General features: G+C 38.3%; 1 long non-coding RNA gene across 6 annotated transcripts in view; it reads right to left on the minus strand.

Annotated features, from left to right (window-relative positions):
- LOC148225516 (uncharacterized) overlaps window positions 1–19,841 on the minus strand; it is a 106,251-nt gene that overhangs the window by 54,426 nt on the left and 31,984 nt on the right. The gene's annotated exons all lie outside the window — the stretch shown is intronic.

Here is a 19,841-nt window from a genome sequence, read left to right on the forward strand (position 1 = left end):
TTGCCTGTTTCTTATTAGTAATTCAAAATTACTTTTATAAAAAAACAGATAGGAAACACAGATCAAGGAGATACCATGCTTATAAAATAACTATTAATGCCTAAATGTCTTTGCCCAATGCATCAACACTTTTTCCTGGGCAATGAGTATGTGAATCTAACTAGGAATTGCTCTGCTCACAGGGATTTTGAGTCCTCATCCACCACGCTGGTTGCACCCTATAGCACTTAGGGTAGGTTGCTATACAAGCTGTCTCCCATCCAAAGAGAGGAGACTGCTGTGGAGGCATTTCATTAAACACAATGTCACTTTAGTCTCTCTCTCTGTGTGACCATCTTAATACTCTGATTTCCTTAGGGGAGGTTATCCATGTTTTTTGATGCCAGAGAGGGATTCCATTGTAAATAGTTAGTGTTAATGTAAAATGCTTAATCAGGAACAAATCACAGCTTGAGAAGAATTGGAAATGTACTCCTGGATTTTGCAGCAATGGTGGGCAGAAGACTGTATAAAATGCCAAGAATATTGCATTTAGATTCCTGGGCAGTTTCTTCTCCTGGAACTTGCATTTAGGGCTCTTCCTTAGAGGAAGAAGAGGAGGCAGCAGGGTAAGGTCTGTTACTGATGGATGCAAGATAAGCAAATAATCATCATTCCACCAAAGACTAGATTTGGAAATAAGGGAGCATTAATTAATCTACTCCTAGCTCAGCTTTTCCTTCTTAACACCTCTCCTGAATATACAAATAAAGTTCTTCCTCCATCCAGGATGAATGCTTTGGGTTGGACTGGACCTTAAAGATAATTTAGTTCCAACCCCCCACTCCCCCACCATGAATAGGGACATCTTCCAGTAGATCAGGTTGCTTAGAGGCCCAAGGAAAGGAAATATCCTGGGAAAAGGAGTCACCTCTCTGAGCTTTATGGGCAAAATCCTACTTCTAAACACTAGGATTTTCTTGGGTTTCCATATAAGAAAAGTCTTATTACTCTATTTCAGAATCCTCACAATGTCACATCATCATTTTCTGCTATAGAGATGATAAAAAACTCATCTAAATGACCTCTAGAAAGTAAATATAACAACTCGTCTTCCTTGCAAGAGCCAGGCTTCATTCCAATGTAAGGGAACATGATAAGCTTTGATTTCCTAATAGCCCAGAGACCCAAGCAGGAAAAGAGCCAAATAGGGATGTGTGTTTACAGGACTGTGTGTTCACCACATTAAAAAAATTTCTATAAGTTCAAAAATAAAGAACAGCTAGCCCTTTTCTGATTGTTTTGCTGCCAAGATCTCAGATTGTTTTATGACCAAAATTAATGATGCAAGTATCATTCAATCCAATATAATTCCTTTCTCAAATACAAACATTAACAGACAATCATAACAAGTTCCCACAAAATTATTTTTTCAGTATAGAGAAAAGGCTGGATATCACTAATCCATCATTATAATTCATATTCCTTGCACAGTTACCACTGTGCTTTCAGCATTTACATTCAGCCATTCTTCTGAGGTTTCTACCATTTTCCCACTCTTTTTCTGCCTGGTCTGCCTGGTAAGTGTTGCCACTTACTCCTGGGCTATTGTTGGATTACCTGGCTGTACAGAATAAGTTATCAAACTCAACATGCCTAAAACCATACAAAAAAAGGAGCACCAGAGCGTCCTTACCATTCACCTCTGGCAGGAATTTCAAGGTTTGCTTTTTTCAAGCCCTCATCTCCTTAGCTCAGTGGCCAGTGAAAGAAGCAAAGCAGCCAACAGAACACCACAAAATATGTATGTGAGTTTTCAAATCAGCTTGCTAAAAGGTAAAAACTAAAAATCTCAAGTGCTTCTCTGCTTGATGATTTTGTAACTTTTTTACTGCTGCACAGGTCCAGGGCTTAGGAGAACAGATAGAATCACCATATTTAGAGTTTTAACTTTTCTTCCTAATGTAAAGATGGTGGTATACTAGGAGGCAGTGACATAATTAGTGAAAATCATACCAATTATATCAAGTTTCCATTAGTCCTTTACTGTACATTCCCTTCTGCTATCCCTATTACATGCTTATTTCTGTAATTGCAGGAGAAAGAACATGCTATATTCTCCTATGTGAAAAGCTTTGAAACCAATGGATTTACACACAATGGTAAGTTTTCTTCATCACCCAAACGAAACAAAAGAAAAAGGAAAGAGAAAAAGGCCTAAACTGTCACCAAGGGTGCTGCCTCCACATTGTTTCACCCTTCACAGCCTCAGGATCTCACCTCCACTTTCTCTCATAGTTTTCAAGAGCAGCCTCATCTCGGGGTGACTATTATGGATTTCACCAACAAGAATTCACAGACTTCTCAAGAATTACTTCAAAACCTTCTATGTGAAATGCCCAAATGCCTTGCAAATATGTATTAACTAAATTCCATTGCAGTGACATTACATTATCACCATCTGAGAAACAGGCAGGTTGAAATAAGAAGGCAAGTGACCTTCCAAATATTATAGTAGAAGCCAGAGGTATATTTTAAATATCCTCGCTGTACTCTGATAAGACCATACATTTTCTTAGCCCACCTGCAATTTTGGTGCTCAGATTGTTCATGGTTCAATGAACATCCAAATTGCCAGAGTACTGAAGAAAAAATGGCCTGAGATACTGTTTAAGTCTATCATGGGAAACCTGCTCAGACTAACACCAGTCCAGTCATAAAAAATTGCTCATGTCAGCCTGGTACTAGTAGAAAGACTGATATTCAGTGCCAGTTACTATTTGGCAGAGGCCTTTAGTTCCATGCTATAATTTCAGGCATGTGCAGAAAGAAAGAGTAAAAACCATCTCTACTTCTATATATTCTTCAGATCAGCACACTTGTAAATGGGAGGGGAAAAAAAGGAAGAAACCACTGCAAATGCCATGCATTTTATAAACCTCAAAAGCTTTTTTCTACATGCTTTCTGCACACTAAAGCAGTCACTAAACCTGGCCCATCAGGAAGAATTCACTTGAGAGACTGTCTTGTTGATTTCTCTCAGGAACCAAGGAAAGCAATTTTCCAGAGAAGATGCATGAAAAACCCACGCATTTCTTACCAATATTTGACTGAGGGCAGAGCTGCAGAAAGAGAAACAAAGGGAGTCATCCCCTTCCTTAAACCTCCTACTCAGCCAAGAAAGTGGCAGTCCCTCAGCATAATCACATCATCAGACTGCTCTGCAGTGTGGCCAGCCTTTGTTTCCTTTATGTGCTTGTTCATTACTTATCTGTGCTGAAAATCAAAGCTTAATGGCTGACACACATTTTTAATGAGTCAGTGTGACAGACAGAAGGGACATGATCATTACTGCCATCCCAATATATGCAAACATTGCTTTTGTTCAACTGCCCTTTCCACATCACTTGATCAAATCGGACACATTTCTTGTGGATCATACGCCCAACCAATTAATAAACATCAGCTGTTTCAGACCAAGAGGTTTTCTTTGCATTGTGCATAGCCCTTTACTCCCCTCCAGTAATAATAATGATCTGCTTTCTTTAAATAAATAATAAATAAATAGAAACAGAGTGAACTGAGTCTAGTGAGAGGTTTAAAGATGATAGAGCTTGCTTCTGTCTTTGCTCTACTTCGGTAAATTATTATGCTGCAGCTACAAGGAGAACATAAGCCATTATGACCTGAATTTCTCCAGGGATACAGTACAAAAGTGGTCTATCAGAAATGCAATCAATTCCAGAGATGACTGCTTCCTGCATGCTTCCAAGCTGCTGCTTTATAAAACAGCTCCCCATAAAAGGAGCAGGAAATGCATGACATCGTTTAGCAACCAGTCATTAGAACTTAATGGAAGAGGATTAAAATAAAAAAATGCCATGCTTACAGACCTTTCTGTACATTACCACAGCCTTTGAGAGGAGAAATTGGTGGCATATTGGTAGAGCCTTAACCCTTTCCTCTACCCTCAGAGATGGAAAGCTCCCACAGTCAAATAAAAATCTTATTAGAAGGATAAGTCAAACAAAAATCAAACCTCTGAATGAAAGTGGACTCAAAGGTTAGCTTTCTCCATTTTTACCTAAAAACCCCTGAGGGAAATGGAAACGTTCCCTAATCTTGATTGCTCTGACCTGTCTTTCCTCTGGTGCTGTACTATGGCATTTCTTATGTTTCAGCAGTTGTCTCATTTCTAGTTGCCCACATGAAAGTGCGTGTGCACTCCCTCTTGCATGTGCTTAAGGTACAGTGAGAAGAAACCAAATAGCCTCTGTTAAATTATTACAAAAAAAACATTAAATTATGTTCCTACTGATTTATTGTGAAGACATATTTTGATACTGAAACACCTAGTGCACAGTATCATGTGCATTGATAATAAATCTGGCATAGCTTTTTTCTAGAGCAAAGCAAGTATTTACAGCTACAGCAGAATGCTGGTGATGAAGTCATTCTTATCACAATCAAAAGATAACTTGAACAGTAGAAATATATCCATCTCTTGAGGTTCAGCTCTCTCTAAATCACCCCCAGAAGGTTCTATGAATCTTTCTCCCCTCTGCAAGTTTTAAAACTGACAACTGCATGGTGCTGATAACCAATATCTGTATAAATGCTTTTTCCACTATATGTTAAATTATGTCACTAAAAATAAGCTACAGATCATCTATCTTTAAAAAGCATATTACGTATCTCTTAATGATTACATCTCTCTTAAATGACAAGTCTTTTCACTGTACTAAGTCAGAGGCCAGAATAGAGGTATGGGGCTTTTTTGGTTTTTCTGGCAACTTTTCTGTCTCTCACACCACAGGAGCACTTGGGAGTCAGAGCACTGCCTGGCATGCAATGACCTGGTGCATGACAGAGCTACCTGGTCACAACTTGCCATCCCAGAGTCTGAGGCCCTTGCCAGCAAAATGCAGTTACAGGAATCCAAGGTACTCAGCTGGTAGGAGCAACATCTTATAGCACTGTGAGAAGTGTTGACTCACAAGGTTTGTCTGACTCACATTAAATATTTACTGTTATTCCTTACTTTAATTGTTCAGCTGTAATAAAAAGTATTCCCTGCAGCCATGCCACTGCAGGCTGTGATCCAGCCGTGCTCCACACCCAAGGTAATGTCAGCAAGGCAGAAAATGCTGTCTCCTGCCATCTCCAAAGCAGTGTGGCAAGGTCAGCTGTCTAACACTGGGGACAGTTGCCACTCCATGACCAACACCTCATCCAGGAGAAGCAGCTGAGAAAAGGTGAAAAAAAAAAAGGCTGAAAGGCTTGCATGCTGGGTGAAACTAAAAAGGCATTCGGGCCATTTCTGACTATTCGATCAAGGAAGATGCCTTCTTTCTCCCAAAGCACAAAACTAATTCATCACCTTAAACCAATTGATCTTCATTTGACTCAGAGTTTGTCAATCCTCTTGGGGTTTTGGCACAGCATCACCTGACTATACCACTTGTCTAAAGGAGGATGTTTCAAATCTACTATTGCAATCAGACGTTTCGTTCCTCGTGTCATAAATGTCAAATATAGTGTTGCTGTTTATTGCTAAAAATCATCGTGTTCAAACCAAAGATAGATTTATTTCACTACTATACAAAAGCATTCATATATATAAGAAAAAACCTGTTTGTCATGCCAAATAATTACATAAACACCAAGACTAAGAACCTTGAGCTGACCCTCAGCTCTCTTCCTTTTTTCTAACTGCACATTTAAAACACCCAGCTATTTATTTACACCTGTGAAATTATGCAATATTGCAACAGCAAAACTTAAATCAAAATCAACATAAAATATCAATAGGAAATTGTGGCCACTTCAAATTAATAGCCTTTAATATTGCAGTCATTTAGAGTTCAGGTAGCCTGTGATGCTGAAAATCATCTAAATGACTCATTTAAAACTTCTTTAGAAAAACACACTTTAATTTAACGTGCACAGGTATTTAAGAAATATTTCTAGTACAGAAATCACCAGCACCAGCCACAAAGATAAAATTCAGGTCTGTCTATTTGAAGAACATCTTTACAGGATTTCTTATGCATATTATTCTTTTTTAATTATATAGAAATAAAATATAATACAAGAAATAGCATAACACTGCCTCAGAGCAAGGACTTACATTTAACAATGTTGTGCCTCTAGAGTGGTCACGAGGGGACATGTAGGAAAGAGAAAGAAAAGGGAACATGTGGGATCTACCCACTTTCAGCCACAGAGATTTTCCAATTCTGGCACAACTGGTAACCCAGTTAGTAAATGTCAACCAATCTCTCTCCCAAGCATTTATCCAGTCTGCTTTCACACCCACCTGAAGTTCACCCATATGAAACATCCTTTGACAAGGAGCTCTACAGGTTCACTGCATGCCACACAAAGAACCACATAATTTCCTTTGTTTTAAACCTGATCCAAATTAATGCAGTACTTAATTCTATGGGATCTGTATCTGAAAAATACGACCAGTTTATCTCTAGCATTCCTCCCCATGCCACTCAGAATTGTGTGGACCTGTCTCATATTTCCAGTGACTCTTTTTTTTTTCGAGTTGAAGCATTCACCTCAGCTATGCCACATTATACAGTAGATAATAGGAAGGCATTTGTAAAACAAATTTATTGATGTAGAATCTCCAGCATTCTCAGCAGGCTTTTTTCTTCCAATGAGTATAAAATTAGTCCTGCAGATTGTATAGTCATTAGCAGTTGGATTGCACTAGACACATTCCAGAATTGCACTAGACATATTCCAGCATGGGCTGGTTCTGTTTCATCCAAATGTAATTCAGTTCAGGTGCTCCACAATTGTCCTCTGTTTGAACCAAAGTGCAAATAAGTGAGGATGATTTGAAGCTTTATTTCAAAATCACGTCTGATCTGAACTAAAACTGGCAGATGTACCTTGGTTTTCCTTACACAGAAGTTGCTCCATAACTCTGAATTGTGCTTGTCACTATGCACTCAACATTTTTCCCTTTAAGGACATACTTTTCAAAGATGGTAGGACGAGAATTGCACACAGCCATCAAGGTGTGGGAAAACCATGAATGCATTTGCTTTCATAATGATGTCTTCTCCTTTATTCCTTTCCTAATATTTCTATTTGTTTTCTTTTCATACTGCTGCTGAACACTAAGCTGACAATATCATGGTCCTCAAGGTCTCATTCCTGAGTGGTAATGGTCCCTCAAAACACAACATTTTATATCCTAGGTCAAAATTGCTTCTCCCTGTATGTATTGCTATATATTTATGCATTTATCTAAATTTTGACACACATGTCAAATCTAAGAATTGATAGAAACATCTCACATAGTACAAAAGTCAATTAATCAGCTTGTTATGTCCCACAATGTTCTTTTGAGGTACGTAAGCATTATTATGTCCACTTAAACACTGTTATATAATTTTTTCAAGAGATAAACCCACTTGGACAAGCAAACTCAAACAAGGGGGAGTTTTTAATCAGTGGAGCAATGAATTCCCCCTAAATTTCTCCTACTTTAGTAGATTAAAAACTTGTCACAACTAGAAAGGAATCCTGGAAAACTCTTCTGGTAGAGCTGCTTCCAGAACAGATCCTTTCAGCTAATGTGCAATTTGGGACCATTAGTAACACCTAAATAACACATTATAACCTTGGGTTATCGTGTCAGAAAAGAGCATCCAAAAGGTAATTATGTTTTTGAATTGCCTGGCTGTTCCTCACCACTTGCCAAGAGCGACCTTAGGAAGGATATTCAGGTGCTCCAGGCAGCAGCATTCTCTGGTCATAGTAACTCAAGTTCAAATAAGCACAACTAAGCTCCCTCTTTTTACACTGAGTTGTTAAAGGTTTCTAAATTTTATACAAAGCTGCTAAATTTTAAGAATTTTAATGCATAACACCAGATGATAGGCTCTAGAAAGAGAATTCTTGAAAAGAGAAACGAAAACATATTAAAGAGACATTGCAGCTTATATCTAAATTCTGGCAGGACATAAGACATCTTAATCAGTCAATACATCAGACTTTTTATGGGAACAGTTCAACTAAAAAAACCTCATATTTTAATTTCAGATTTTTAATTACTTGGTCCAAAAACTTGCATTGCAGCTTTTTTTTCTCTCTCTTAAGAAAAGACTGAGAGATCTGAATGTTCCAGAATCAGAAGAGAGACCTTTGAGAAGGAGGATATTAATCTGAAAATCACAAGATTAGATATACTTAATGCATTCTATTATATAAAACGTATTTATTTTATAATATATAATATAATTATATAATATATAATAATATTTCATATATATGCATTGTATTGATGCCTTCTGATTTTATAGTGTTGGCATTCCCTGAGGTTGCATATTCTTCAAAAAAAATGAAACCTGAATAGCTTTTTGAAAAAGAAAGCTTAGATTTTCCTAAACTCTCATTTAGGTCTTGCCAATCAGCCTTTTGAGGTAAATGCCCTCATGCTTGGCTTTTCTCAGGGTAAGAACATTTTACTCTGTATGATGAAAGCTGATCCAGTTCAGCGTGGATGACAAACACTAAGGTGTGCAGGTTTAAAACACTGTGGTTTTAGTCTGTGTATATCTGAGCTTCCTTCCCTCTGACCCAGTCAAGTGTCTTTGCTTTTCTGTTGAAAGGCTTGTACCTTCCTCTGTAACAAAAAAAAACCATACAAAACAAGACTGAACAATCCCTTGGATTGCACAAGGCAGGAAACCCTTTGGCCATCAGTGAAATTCTTGAAGAAAGTGAATTACCAGGAAATCAAAGCAATATCTCATTATCTGCTGAGTTCTTCCTACCCAGTCCCCCCAACCTGTGCTCCAGCAGGAGTGGGGCTGAGCAGGACCAGCCGAGATCTGTTCAAGTGTTCTGCCCTGCGAACCCTGCAGGTACCTCACCACAAGCTGCCAGGGCAGATGAAGCCACAGCAGGATGAAGAGAGCTAAGCCAGCACAGATTTTATCTGTGACCGTACCAAAATGGGCTACACACTGTAAAGGCACCTTTGCGTGAGATTCAGAACTCATCCTCATCAGTAAGGCAATATCAATCCAACTATTGTATCCTAAGCCTGCTGGGGTTATGTCCTCAAAAAATATTTTAAGAAATTTCTGAAGGTTCAAGTCTGCATCCACACCTGAAGTCTTTTCTTTGAAGGCATAGTTGTGGGGATTTCCTTAGAGAAAGATCTTCTCCAGAAACTTTGTCTTGTACAATGATTTCTTGACCTGGAGAAGTGTGTTCCATTATGAACCTCTCATTTTCACTAAGGAAATGTGATTAATGTTATGCTAAGGCACCACTCATTCAGAAAGACTTCTCATCTCATGGATTTTCTTTTTCCAGTCTGTTGATTAAAGATATTCTGTATCTTAACTTTTAGATTAAAGTAGTGGTTAAAATAATTGAAATGAAAATATATTGGCTATTTTTATAGTCTGTAGGGATAATATAATCCATTTAGCCTTTCATAAAACCACAGACAGAAAATAACAGAATTTTAGGAATTGTATTAATTAACAAGTAAGTCTGTTACTGTACCTAATACCCACAGCTACAATATATACCACTGTATATTCAAGCATATAATAGCTGGATGAACTCCAGAGAATACATGGCAAAAAACCTACACACTAGAGCCAGTATATGATGGAGAATCCTCTTAAAAGGTCACCAGCATGGAACTAAACCTGTTAAAGGAGGTTTTACTATACTTCTTGGGTCTGCTTAAAGAAAGTTCTGTTATATTCAATTACTGTTGATTCATCGGGTACATGAATTCATTAACTGTACAGCTCTAAATAGAAACCTTTTTCTTTCCCTCTTTGAAACGAGTGGGGAACCTTAAATAGATTTACTCTTGGAAAAAAAAAAAAGTGATAAAAAATAAAAAGATTAATTAGAAAAATGGTAACCCAAATTTCCTGGCCGTCTTTGCTTCGATGTCCAAGTAACCATGGTCTCCGACTTTCTGAGATGAGGCAGCAGAGGATGCACCTTCCAAAGTTCTTTGATTGCTCGTCTTCAGCATGAACACACAGGCAGGTGTCCCACAGGCAGGTGCTGCTTGCTCTCACATTCTTTCCCTTCTGTCTCTGGCAGGACAAGGTCCCGGCGCTGGGAACCCCAGAGAGAAAAGAGGAATGCAGAAAAGGAAGAATGGCTTTATTTGACTAACCAGGCTGACACTGGCTCAGAGAGCGTTTCTCAGGGCAGGGGAAGGGCTGGCAAAATGCAGTGCAGGGAATGAGTCTGGCAAGGGGGATTCTGCTTCCTGGATACATTACAAAGGCTAAGGAATAACTGCTGGATTTTGATGAGCTTTCATCATTCTCTGGATGAAGTCCAGCCTTTACTGGTGAGCCAGTGGCCAGACTGTGTAAAGAACCTTTCCTTGTATAAGGTTCTTTATCCTTTGGCCCTGTCCCAGAGGATTTAAGAATTTAGATATTCCTCCAGATGTTACAGCATCAGTAAAAGGCTTTGCCAGCTGGACTGAAACAAAAAGACTCCAAACCTACCCTGGGAGAGGGAAATATGCCTCTCTCTAGGTACCTTGCTACTTCGTGTTTAAAAGCCTGTCACCTCTGCTACTTAGGCTTTGATAGCCATCATAGAAATTATAAATAGCCAGAGGTATTTTAAATGCTTTATAACTTCTGATTACCTTGCAATTAGTAGCAGAGTAATCAGAGACAGTACCATTCACCTCATCCTTCCAATGCCTTCCTATGTATTAGTGAGTGGCCAGACTTCCTTAGGACAAAAAAAATCCTAAACATTGCCAGTGTTCTCCAAAACAATAATACATCCAGGCCTTTATTTCTAACATTATGCACTTACCAGGGTCCCATTGGTGGTAATTCACCAGACCAGGATGGAAACCATAGGGATGCCCTGTTTTAACATAGACTTCTACAAACTCCCTGCTGTTGCACTTCTTGCTGAGATGGAGGCAGATTCAGGCTGGATCAGGGCTGAGGTGGGTAGGGCAGGCACAGCCCATACTCCCCCTTCAACCCAGTGCACTGGCAACTGGCAAAACATCAGCCCCAGTGATGCTCCATCAGGGCCAGGCTCCAGGTCCCACAGCCTTCCCCAGCCACAGAAACAGATTTTTGAAAGAACTGTTGATATTCAACACTAACAGGAATTTCAATTACTTACTCAAGATATTTTTATGGAACAGAAAATTCCACCTTTGATCTCCTTTAATCAACCTACAAAGTCTTACAGTGTGTTTATCTGTATACAAATTACTGTGGTCAGTTGACTTTTCCATAAGGATTTCCGAGTCTCAGTTGATTTTAGACAATCATTTCCAATATTGATCTTCTGTTCTGCCTAATCTTTTTGAAATTTACCCCTCCTGTGTGATGGAAACAACTCCTTAAATAAGGACAAATATTTTTTTATGCCTGCTACATCCAGTGCTGTAATTGTGACAAGTTGCAGCTTCATCAAATTCCTTCCATAGCAGCTACTTCTGCTCAGTCTCCAGCAGGGATCCAGACCAACCTGCAGGTACTTTTACACATGAATAAACTTCCACCAGAGGCTGCTGCTTTAATGAACTCTATGTGCAATTCAGACAAATTCTGCTCTACTCTCACTTTTATCCACTTAAACATGTTTTAACCTGTCAAGTGAACAGAAAGAGGAAGCCATTACTTTTGTAAATGTAACAAGAAAAGTGTCAGTTCCATTATTTACACCTGAGTTGGGCAAGGTAGAGGATAAGGTATGGTAGAGACCAATTCAGCATGGAATGGACTAACCAACCCACTGAATTCCATTTCATCAGCAATTTACTGACTTTCATCTCATTTTCCTGCATCAATAAGTTTGGTTATTAAGGCACAGACCCCTGCCATGCCTCTGAAAGGCCTCAACAGTGCTTCATAAAGGAATTTCACTCTCCCAACATTGAAAGAATTCTATTTTCTTCATGTTGAGGATATGTTCAATCTAACTTAAAACATCCGTGCCCAGTAGTTTAAACAATGATAAAAACCCTGCTCCCCAGCTCCATCTTCAACAACTCCCTATGGTCACATACTAAGAGGACACGCTTCTCAAAGGAGTTCTAAAGGCCAAAAATATAATTTTCATATAAGTAACTTTCAAAGTCCAAACAACTTCAATAGGAGTTGGCTAAAGCACTGCACAATTGTTTGAAAATTCAGTGCTTGTCTTTGTTACTTTATGGAGTTATAGAAAAAGTCTTAAAACTATGCATGGTCCAAATGAAAAATTTAATCTTACAGAGTTTCATTTCTGCTAATTGCTAAAGCCAAAAGGAAGTCTGTCAAAGGCTAATAATTCCCCAACATCTTCTGAGACATGAACATACATTATCAAATAAGATTACACATTACATTTGTCCTTTGGAGGGCATTCTATGAATAAGGGGTATGCTCTGTGTAACCCTGGGGGTCAGACCTACTCTGGTGTATATTTCCATATTTGCACTTAAGCTAATGAAAATGTATGAGTTACATCACTTGTAGACATTACCCTTTGTATTTAAATGTTTACTCTAAAAGCCTGAACTGACCTAAATCTTTTCAAATTGATCTACATGACTTCTTAATAGCTTTCACACGTAGCTTACAACAGCTATTTTCTGTGTTCTTTTTGTCTGTATATCTTACTCGGTTGATAAAGAAGTAGTCACCCGAAAGGAATGGTTGTTGCCCACTGTTCCACAAACTTCACAGGTAAGAATTGTTTCATATCTGATTTCTCCTTTCCTAGGTCTAGTGATGTAGGTATATTGAAATAAGGAGTTCTAGAAACCAAAGGCTCATCAGCTGCATGCAAACAAATTAATTTTAGGGGTATTATCAGACTGTCACTTCATAAAAATAATAAAAAAAAATTTGAAAGAACTATGATTAAATAATAACTAGTCATGTCTAGTTCATTCAAGAGAAGTAATACTATTGGCTAATAATAGAAAAAATATCATCAGGTCTATAGCACCTTACTAAACCTTGTACTTAGTCCTTCACTAAAGGTGACTTTTGGTGTCAATTCCCTGAAAACTTTCCAGGTCAATGATTTTATTGACATGGTTTTGGAAACCAGAATTGTAAGGACAGATGGACCAGAAGAAAGATCCATGGATATAAAACATGAAGTATGAGATGAATTTTTAAAGAATCAACCAGTTTGGATCAGAGAGATGTAAGTACACTTAAAGAAGAAAGTCCAAAATATATTGAGAGAAGATAATGCAACAAGAGGGGAAATGTCCTCTTTAAATTTTAGGTTGGTTAAAGAAAATTTGGGGTTGCCTACCAAGAAAGACAGAAAGATCATAGAATAAAGAACCCCACAGGCTCTCCAGCAAACCTTCAGCCTCAAAGCAGGACCCAGCAAAGTCATTACATGCAATCATTTAAAACACGGACAAATAGTGGGAATACACTTCCAAGAGGAGTACAGAATGTACTTTGCCTTATCTCTCATTAAAGTGTTTAAATCTGTGAAAATAAATGTGTTTTTTGAGGTTATTTGAATGTCCAGAGTTGATCTTAAGCACGTGCCAGTGGGCTGACAGATGGCATGAAATATGAGATTAGAAGAATTCCTGTCCCCAGTCTGAAAGATTGCATAATTCTGGGGTTTTGGGCTGATGTAACAAAATGTGCAAAATTACCCATAACATTAACTCTCCCCTGTGCAGTGGTGACTTTCAGTATGACAAAAGGGTATAAAAAAGTTGAAGTCCTGCATATCTTCTGGGACTCAGAAAAGGCTGCACTGTCACTTGTGCCTTGAAATGAGACTCCAAACCAGTTATTCACAGAATCAGCAGCTCTGTTCTCCCTGATCATTGTAATTGTGCACTGTGCTCAGAAGCACAGAAGACTTCAGTATATTATTTTCCAGAATATTTGCCACAAAAAAAACCCCAAAACAAACAAACAAACAAAAAACAAACAAAAAACAAACAAACAAAAAAAACACCAAAAGAAACCAAGGACAGATTGCTATAAGTGCCACTTATTCTAGCAATAAAAGCCACTAATTCTTACATCTTTCAGATTTTCCAGTGGTTGGCAGTTTTGACTCTCTGACTTCCCAGCACAGTATAAGTAGGTCTTTCATCAATCCTACTTCCTGCAATCTTTAAAAATCAAATATTGCTAGTGAAGACAATCTTAAAATGCAGACTGTTTATTTTAAAAGCAGTCTTATATCTATGGGACAGAGGTATCCAGGTTCCTTCAAGCATATCTATTTTCCTAAAACCTCAAAGAGGATCAGAAGAAATAATGCAACAAACAGTTTCCAGTAATGCGGGAAACAATTTTCCACCTCTTCTGAGAATCCAGTTACTAAACTAGAAAGGATAAAACAAAGATTTATAGGATTAAAAGATGAGCACCAGGCAAAGAAGGAGTAATCAAGAATATGTCTATTCAGCAGAACCAAGACAAATTTCATACCCTTCATAATCTAGGGAAAATTAATTCAGAATTCAAATTGGATTATGTGTATGCATGTGCATCCATCTGTGTGTTTGTGTGAGTGTGAGGCCAGCCATGCCTCTCTCATCTACTCAACATTTGATTTTTCCTCTCTGGGATTCTATTTATCATTACATGCACTGGCTGAACCATACTTTGAGAACCTTAATAAATGCCATCTATTGATATCCAGTGCATTACCTCTGTGTTGGTTAAATGTAAAAACATGCAAGCCCCAACTTTTTGCCTGAGCAGGTGTGTGGTTTCTCAGACTGGCTGTGTATCTTTCAGTAGTGTAAAAGGGAAACTTTGTCAGCTTGATGTGCATTTCATTGTGAGCACGTGCAAACCTGTCCTAGAAACCAACCACAAAACACCTGGACGAGGTAGAGTCTTTTCAGTTAGGAGTTTTTTTCATTTCTCTTTGGTATAATCGTAGCTGAAGTATGTCCAGGTGCTGAGAACAGGCATAGACTTATTAAAGTCAGAAAGGAGGCCGGTCTGAGTGTGTAGAAGTGGTGAGTCTGTTTTCAATAGCAGAACTAGGCACGGACATTGCAAGAGCAACCTGAACAGGCACAACCACCACTCAGGGAGCTGCCTAAACCTCACCAGCAGCAGCTGAAGCAATAGTCCACCTGCCTGATCAAACCATACAAGAAGAAAAACATTTAAACAGTTTGTCTGACATGACACAAGACAACTGATAAACTCAGCAAGCTAAAAACATCAGATTTTTCTAAATGACAGATCTTGGTTGCAGCACGTCCTTTACCAAAAACTTGCTTAACAGAAAGAAGAAACTCAGTCCAAAGATGGAGAACTCTTATCTCTGTTTCCAAAACTCAGGCATGCAACTAAAGATTTTAAAGGAACAGCTTTGAAGAATTCTATATTATTACAAATATTTGCAGCTGCCTTTGGCCTTTGACAAAATGTCAGTAACAGCAAATACACTTCCTTCTTCACTAGCCTATCTGTACAGAGAGCACACCTGTGTTACTTATGTTCAGCCTTTCAGTCACCAGCAATCTTTGCTTCCTCAGTCTGTAGGAGAATGATTGCAATAGCAGGAGGTAAATGAGACAGAGTAGTCAAAAAAATAAAAAAAAAGAAAGTGTGTGAGAACAATGTTCACCATAACAGTTAAACACATATTTTGCTCAATTTATATGAAGAAATTGCTTTGAGATTTCCTACAAGTCTAAAAATCTTTAGCTCCACTTTATACTCGACACTAGAGTTAAGTTATACAGACAGTTTTTATCTGTGATCCTGCCTTCTCTTTGTCAACTGGAACAACCTGAGATTTAATCCCTCTCTCCTTTTTCTCAGACATTGTTTATAGGATTGAATACATGAAAACCAACACAAATGTGAATTTTGTCTCCCTTTCATTGGAAGTGCCAACAAATTACTCCATCTTAGTGTCCACAATCCTGAGCCAGTTAGTAGTAAATCTCCCTTTCTACTGAAATCAATCACCTTTTAGTAGCAATCTCATAACTCCTGAGGAATGTAAGTTATGAGAAATCTCAAATCTGTAGTAAGAGAAGGTACCTGGGACCTCTTGTATGACTGTCACAGGGAATCAGTAATGGTGCATTCATCTAAATCCAGTGCTGCAGGAGAACTGAGGATGTGCTCCCAGTAGCTGATGCTCTCATTGTAGCAAGTTCTGCTTTCTGAGAAACTAGAAGATATTAGGGCTGTATTTGTATTTGTTGGTTTGGAAATGTCTGGAAAGTCAGCTTTCCTCCTTACCATGCTTTCAAATGCATCCAGGTTCATCCCAGGCTCACTTTAAATTTCATTAGGATTTTGGTAACGTTAAGTTTCTGCCACAGGCAGTGATTAGAAAGTGGTGCAGACTCAGCCTTTGCAAGTACATCTCTCTCATTGTGATTAGAAAGGGATGGCTGTGTTCCTAAAATGATTATCCCAGAAACCAAAGCTAGGCAATGTAACTCTATCCTCTGGTTTCATAGCAGCCACAAGTATTTGACTGAATCACTAACAGCATTCCTGATGATAATACTCCTAGCACTGCACAGCCTGACTGGCCCTAGGCTTTGTTTCCAGTTCAAATTCAATATTTTACCCAAATCCTGTGAAATCCTCCTCTAAACTTTCCTGTCACCATCTACAAAGAGACACTGGTCTGTGTATTTTTAACACAGGCCACCCAGCACCCCTCATCTGACAAAGCAAGTGTGCTATACATGGAGAAAAAAGAGTGGTTTTAGTCCCCAAAGAAAGACTAATTTATAGAAAGAAAGACGTCAGGGAAGCCTGATTTGGATTTCAGTTAGGATAAGAAAATAAAGTTCTGTGTAGTACCATCCATCCCTTTAACCAGGGCCATACAGAATAACACTCATATCTTCACTTCCTAATTCTGAGTTCAGGACCTCTGCAGAAGATTCCCCTTTCTCCTTCTCTCTTTTAGCAGAAGAGCTGATATCAGTATATAAGCTTTATTCTTCCCAGGAACCCTTATCAGAAATGCTTTCCCTGCTAAACCCAGGGGAAATCCAAGAGCAATTCAATTTATGAAAGCAAATGAGGTCACCTATCAGCTGCAACCTGATGGGATTGTTTGATGGGGCATAGGCAACACCTGTGTACCCCAAAGCATCACAGTTCAGCTCTTCTAGAGGACAGTGAAGTTTGTCCTGGTTCCAGCCAGGACAGGGTTAATTTTTGTAAGCACAGAGGTTATTCTGTACCACTTCACCTCATTTTCTGGGGACAGGGGAAGGAGTCCCAGATAGGGTAGCATAGTGGTAGTTTGTGTATTGCCATTTTCCACATGGCTAGCCTTTCACATGTGAATTGTTTGCCTTTCTTGTACAGCCTTTTATTTTATTATTGTTGTTGTTACTGTTGAGTTCTTATTTCATTGCCGTTTCCAGTAATTTGTTCTTATCTCAACCCGTGATTTCACATTTTGTGCCTCCAATTCTGCTCTCCAGTCCTCCACAGGGGAAGGGGATGGGGGCAGAGAAAATGAGCAAGCAGCACATGGTTTGGAGTGTTTCAGTGGGAGCACTGAATTGGGGAACACTTTTTCTAAACCACAACAAATCCTTACCTTCAGGTATTTCACAGATGGTTGATAGGCTCTTCCTCGTTAATGAATTCAGACTTCACAACAGCTTGTCTTGACACAAGGACAAAATTTAAAGATTCAAAGAGAGTAAGTAGCAAAAGAAGTTGTCTGAAATAATTTATCTGAGTAATGTTCTTTAATTAAGTTCAAGGTCCTTTGAGTATAGGCCTGATAAATACAAAGCCCATGCATAAGACTATAAACATTTTTTAAATATCTACTTAAGCAATATTAAGAGTTTGATACAAACATAAATATGAAAAATAAATATCAAATTTAGGATCTTGGTTCTGTACCTTTCTAACATACACATTCAGTTTTGCTGTGGTTTATCACTCGGAATTTAAAACCAAAAATGCTGAGAACATAGTAGAATTTAAGATTCTAGCTATACTTATGACTTTCATCATTTTCAGTAGCATAAACCAATGCTTTCATTGTCGTTTTCAGATTCTAACACACTATCTTTTTTCAAAGCTTCCCTCTCATTACAGAGATTATGGCCATTTGTCAGCCTCTGCTCAGAGGATTAATTACTCTCCATGAGAATGATGAGGAGCAGTGGCCAGCACAAATTGTTAACAACAACGCTGCAGCACTCTTAGAGAGAGACAAACCTCTTAACAGCACTTTGCAAAGAAATATCCAGAAATAGGCATCTCTGAAATGTCCTATATAACAAATTTAAATGGAGTCTTAAAATGCACTGGGTAAATGTTGCTGATGCACATATTTTAAGAGAACAAAGTGGTTAACAAGAGGTAGAGCATTTTAGAGAACATGCATAGACTTTGCTCACTGGCCAGCACAAAGTCTAATGAAAAGAGGTCCAAAGCTCTTGTAGTTGTGGCATGAAAAGACAGAACACAATGATCTTGATTTATTCACTTCATTTCTTTTTATACCAGTCAGAACAGGTAGTTGTACCTGTAGAAATGAGGGTCAGACCATTACAGTCTCCCCAACTCCAGCACATTCAGCCATTACTCTGAGCAAAGAAAGGGTTTATTCTTCCTAATGAATTGTTGGAAAATTTTTCAAAGTCAAAACCAGATCAAAAGTATCTGTAAATCATCTCTCTTATCCTCACACTAACCTGGTTACATTGAAGACACATGAACTATGGTCTCCACCTGTTCCCCAAGCTACCTAGGGAGACACTGGGCCCTCAGATCAGCATGCTAACTAAAAATAAGTGAGGAAAGAAGAAGGATTTGCTCAAGAACTTTCAAAACCAGTGGGAAATACTTTTTCAGAGAAATACTCTAACAAGGAAAACCACTTATGCAAAAGCATCAGAATTTTCTAGGGGAAATGCCATTTTATGCTAGGAAAAAGACATGCAATTTTCTGTCAGGAGAATGAAAATGTTAGTTTTGTGATTGCCCACCTGGAGGGACTCTATCCATTAAACTCACTACTGACTAGAAGAAAGCAAGTAGGTAAAAGCAACCCCTCATGCAGCTGCTGCCTTCTGCAAACATTGTTGTCTCCCACACAGATATTGACTAAGGCCCCAGGTATTCTTCCACATTTTCTTACTTTTCTAACAGTTTTTTTTTTTAATGCTTATTATTTTTGTTTCAAATAAAATTTTTCTAGATAAACAGGTTTTTATAAAATCTTAAATCCATGCTGAGTCAGTACAGCAATATCTTGCAAGAGAACAGCTTTAGGAAAAGATTTGCTATTACAGAAAGCATGGTAAATTAGTTTTTATTGAATGCCTTCCAGGGTCTGTTCAAAAGCCTCTGGTTACTGGGTAATTCACAGATGACATTATTTCCACTCACATGGGTTTGCACCAATGTGAAAGGTTAATTTTCATGTAAATTACACAGGTAATGGAATGTCACTCTCAGAGCTAAGGAAGAGGTAAGTAAAAGAAAATGCAGATGAATGGAATCACCTGAGAGAAAATAAAGGGCAGAATTGAAGTAGGATGTTTTAGTTTGTAAAAAAAAAATGAATTATCTCTCTCTTGCAGAATTTCTCTTCTACACAACCATCAAGGTCCAGATTTCAGTCCCCATACTTTATCTTTTTCCAAGAGGAAAGCCCAATTTCCTGAGCATATTTTGATTCCTTTATACATATTTGTGAATTGGTTGCTACATAACTTATAAAAGTGCAGTAGAACGTAGCACATTTTCTGTTCCTTCTACAGGAAAACGGTGACATGGTTGTTGTAATGAAAACCATCCTGTCCATAATCTTAAATGCTTAACATTTGAAGTGAAATTCAAAGAGGAGGAAAGTAGGTTGTGATA

The sequence above is a fragment of the Sturnus vulgaris genome, chromosome 1 (assembly GCF_052056855.1).
Source record: "Sturnus vulgaris isolate bStuVul1 chromosome 1, bStuVul1.hap1, whole genome shotgun sequence".
NCBI classification, from domain to species: domain Eukaryota; kingdom Metazoa; phylum Chordata; class Aves; order Passeriformes; family Sturnidae; genus Sturnus; species Sturnus vulgaris.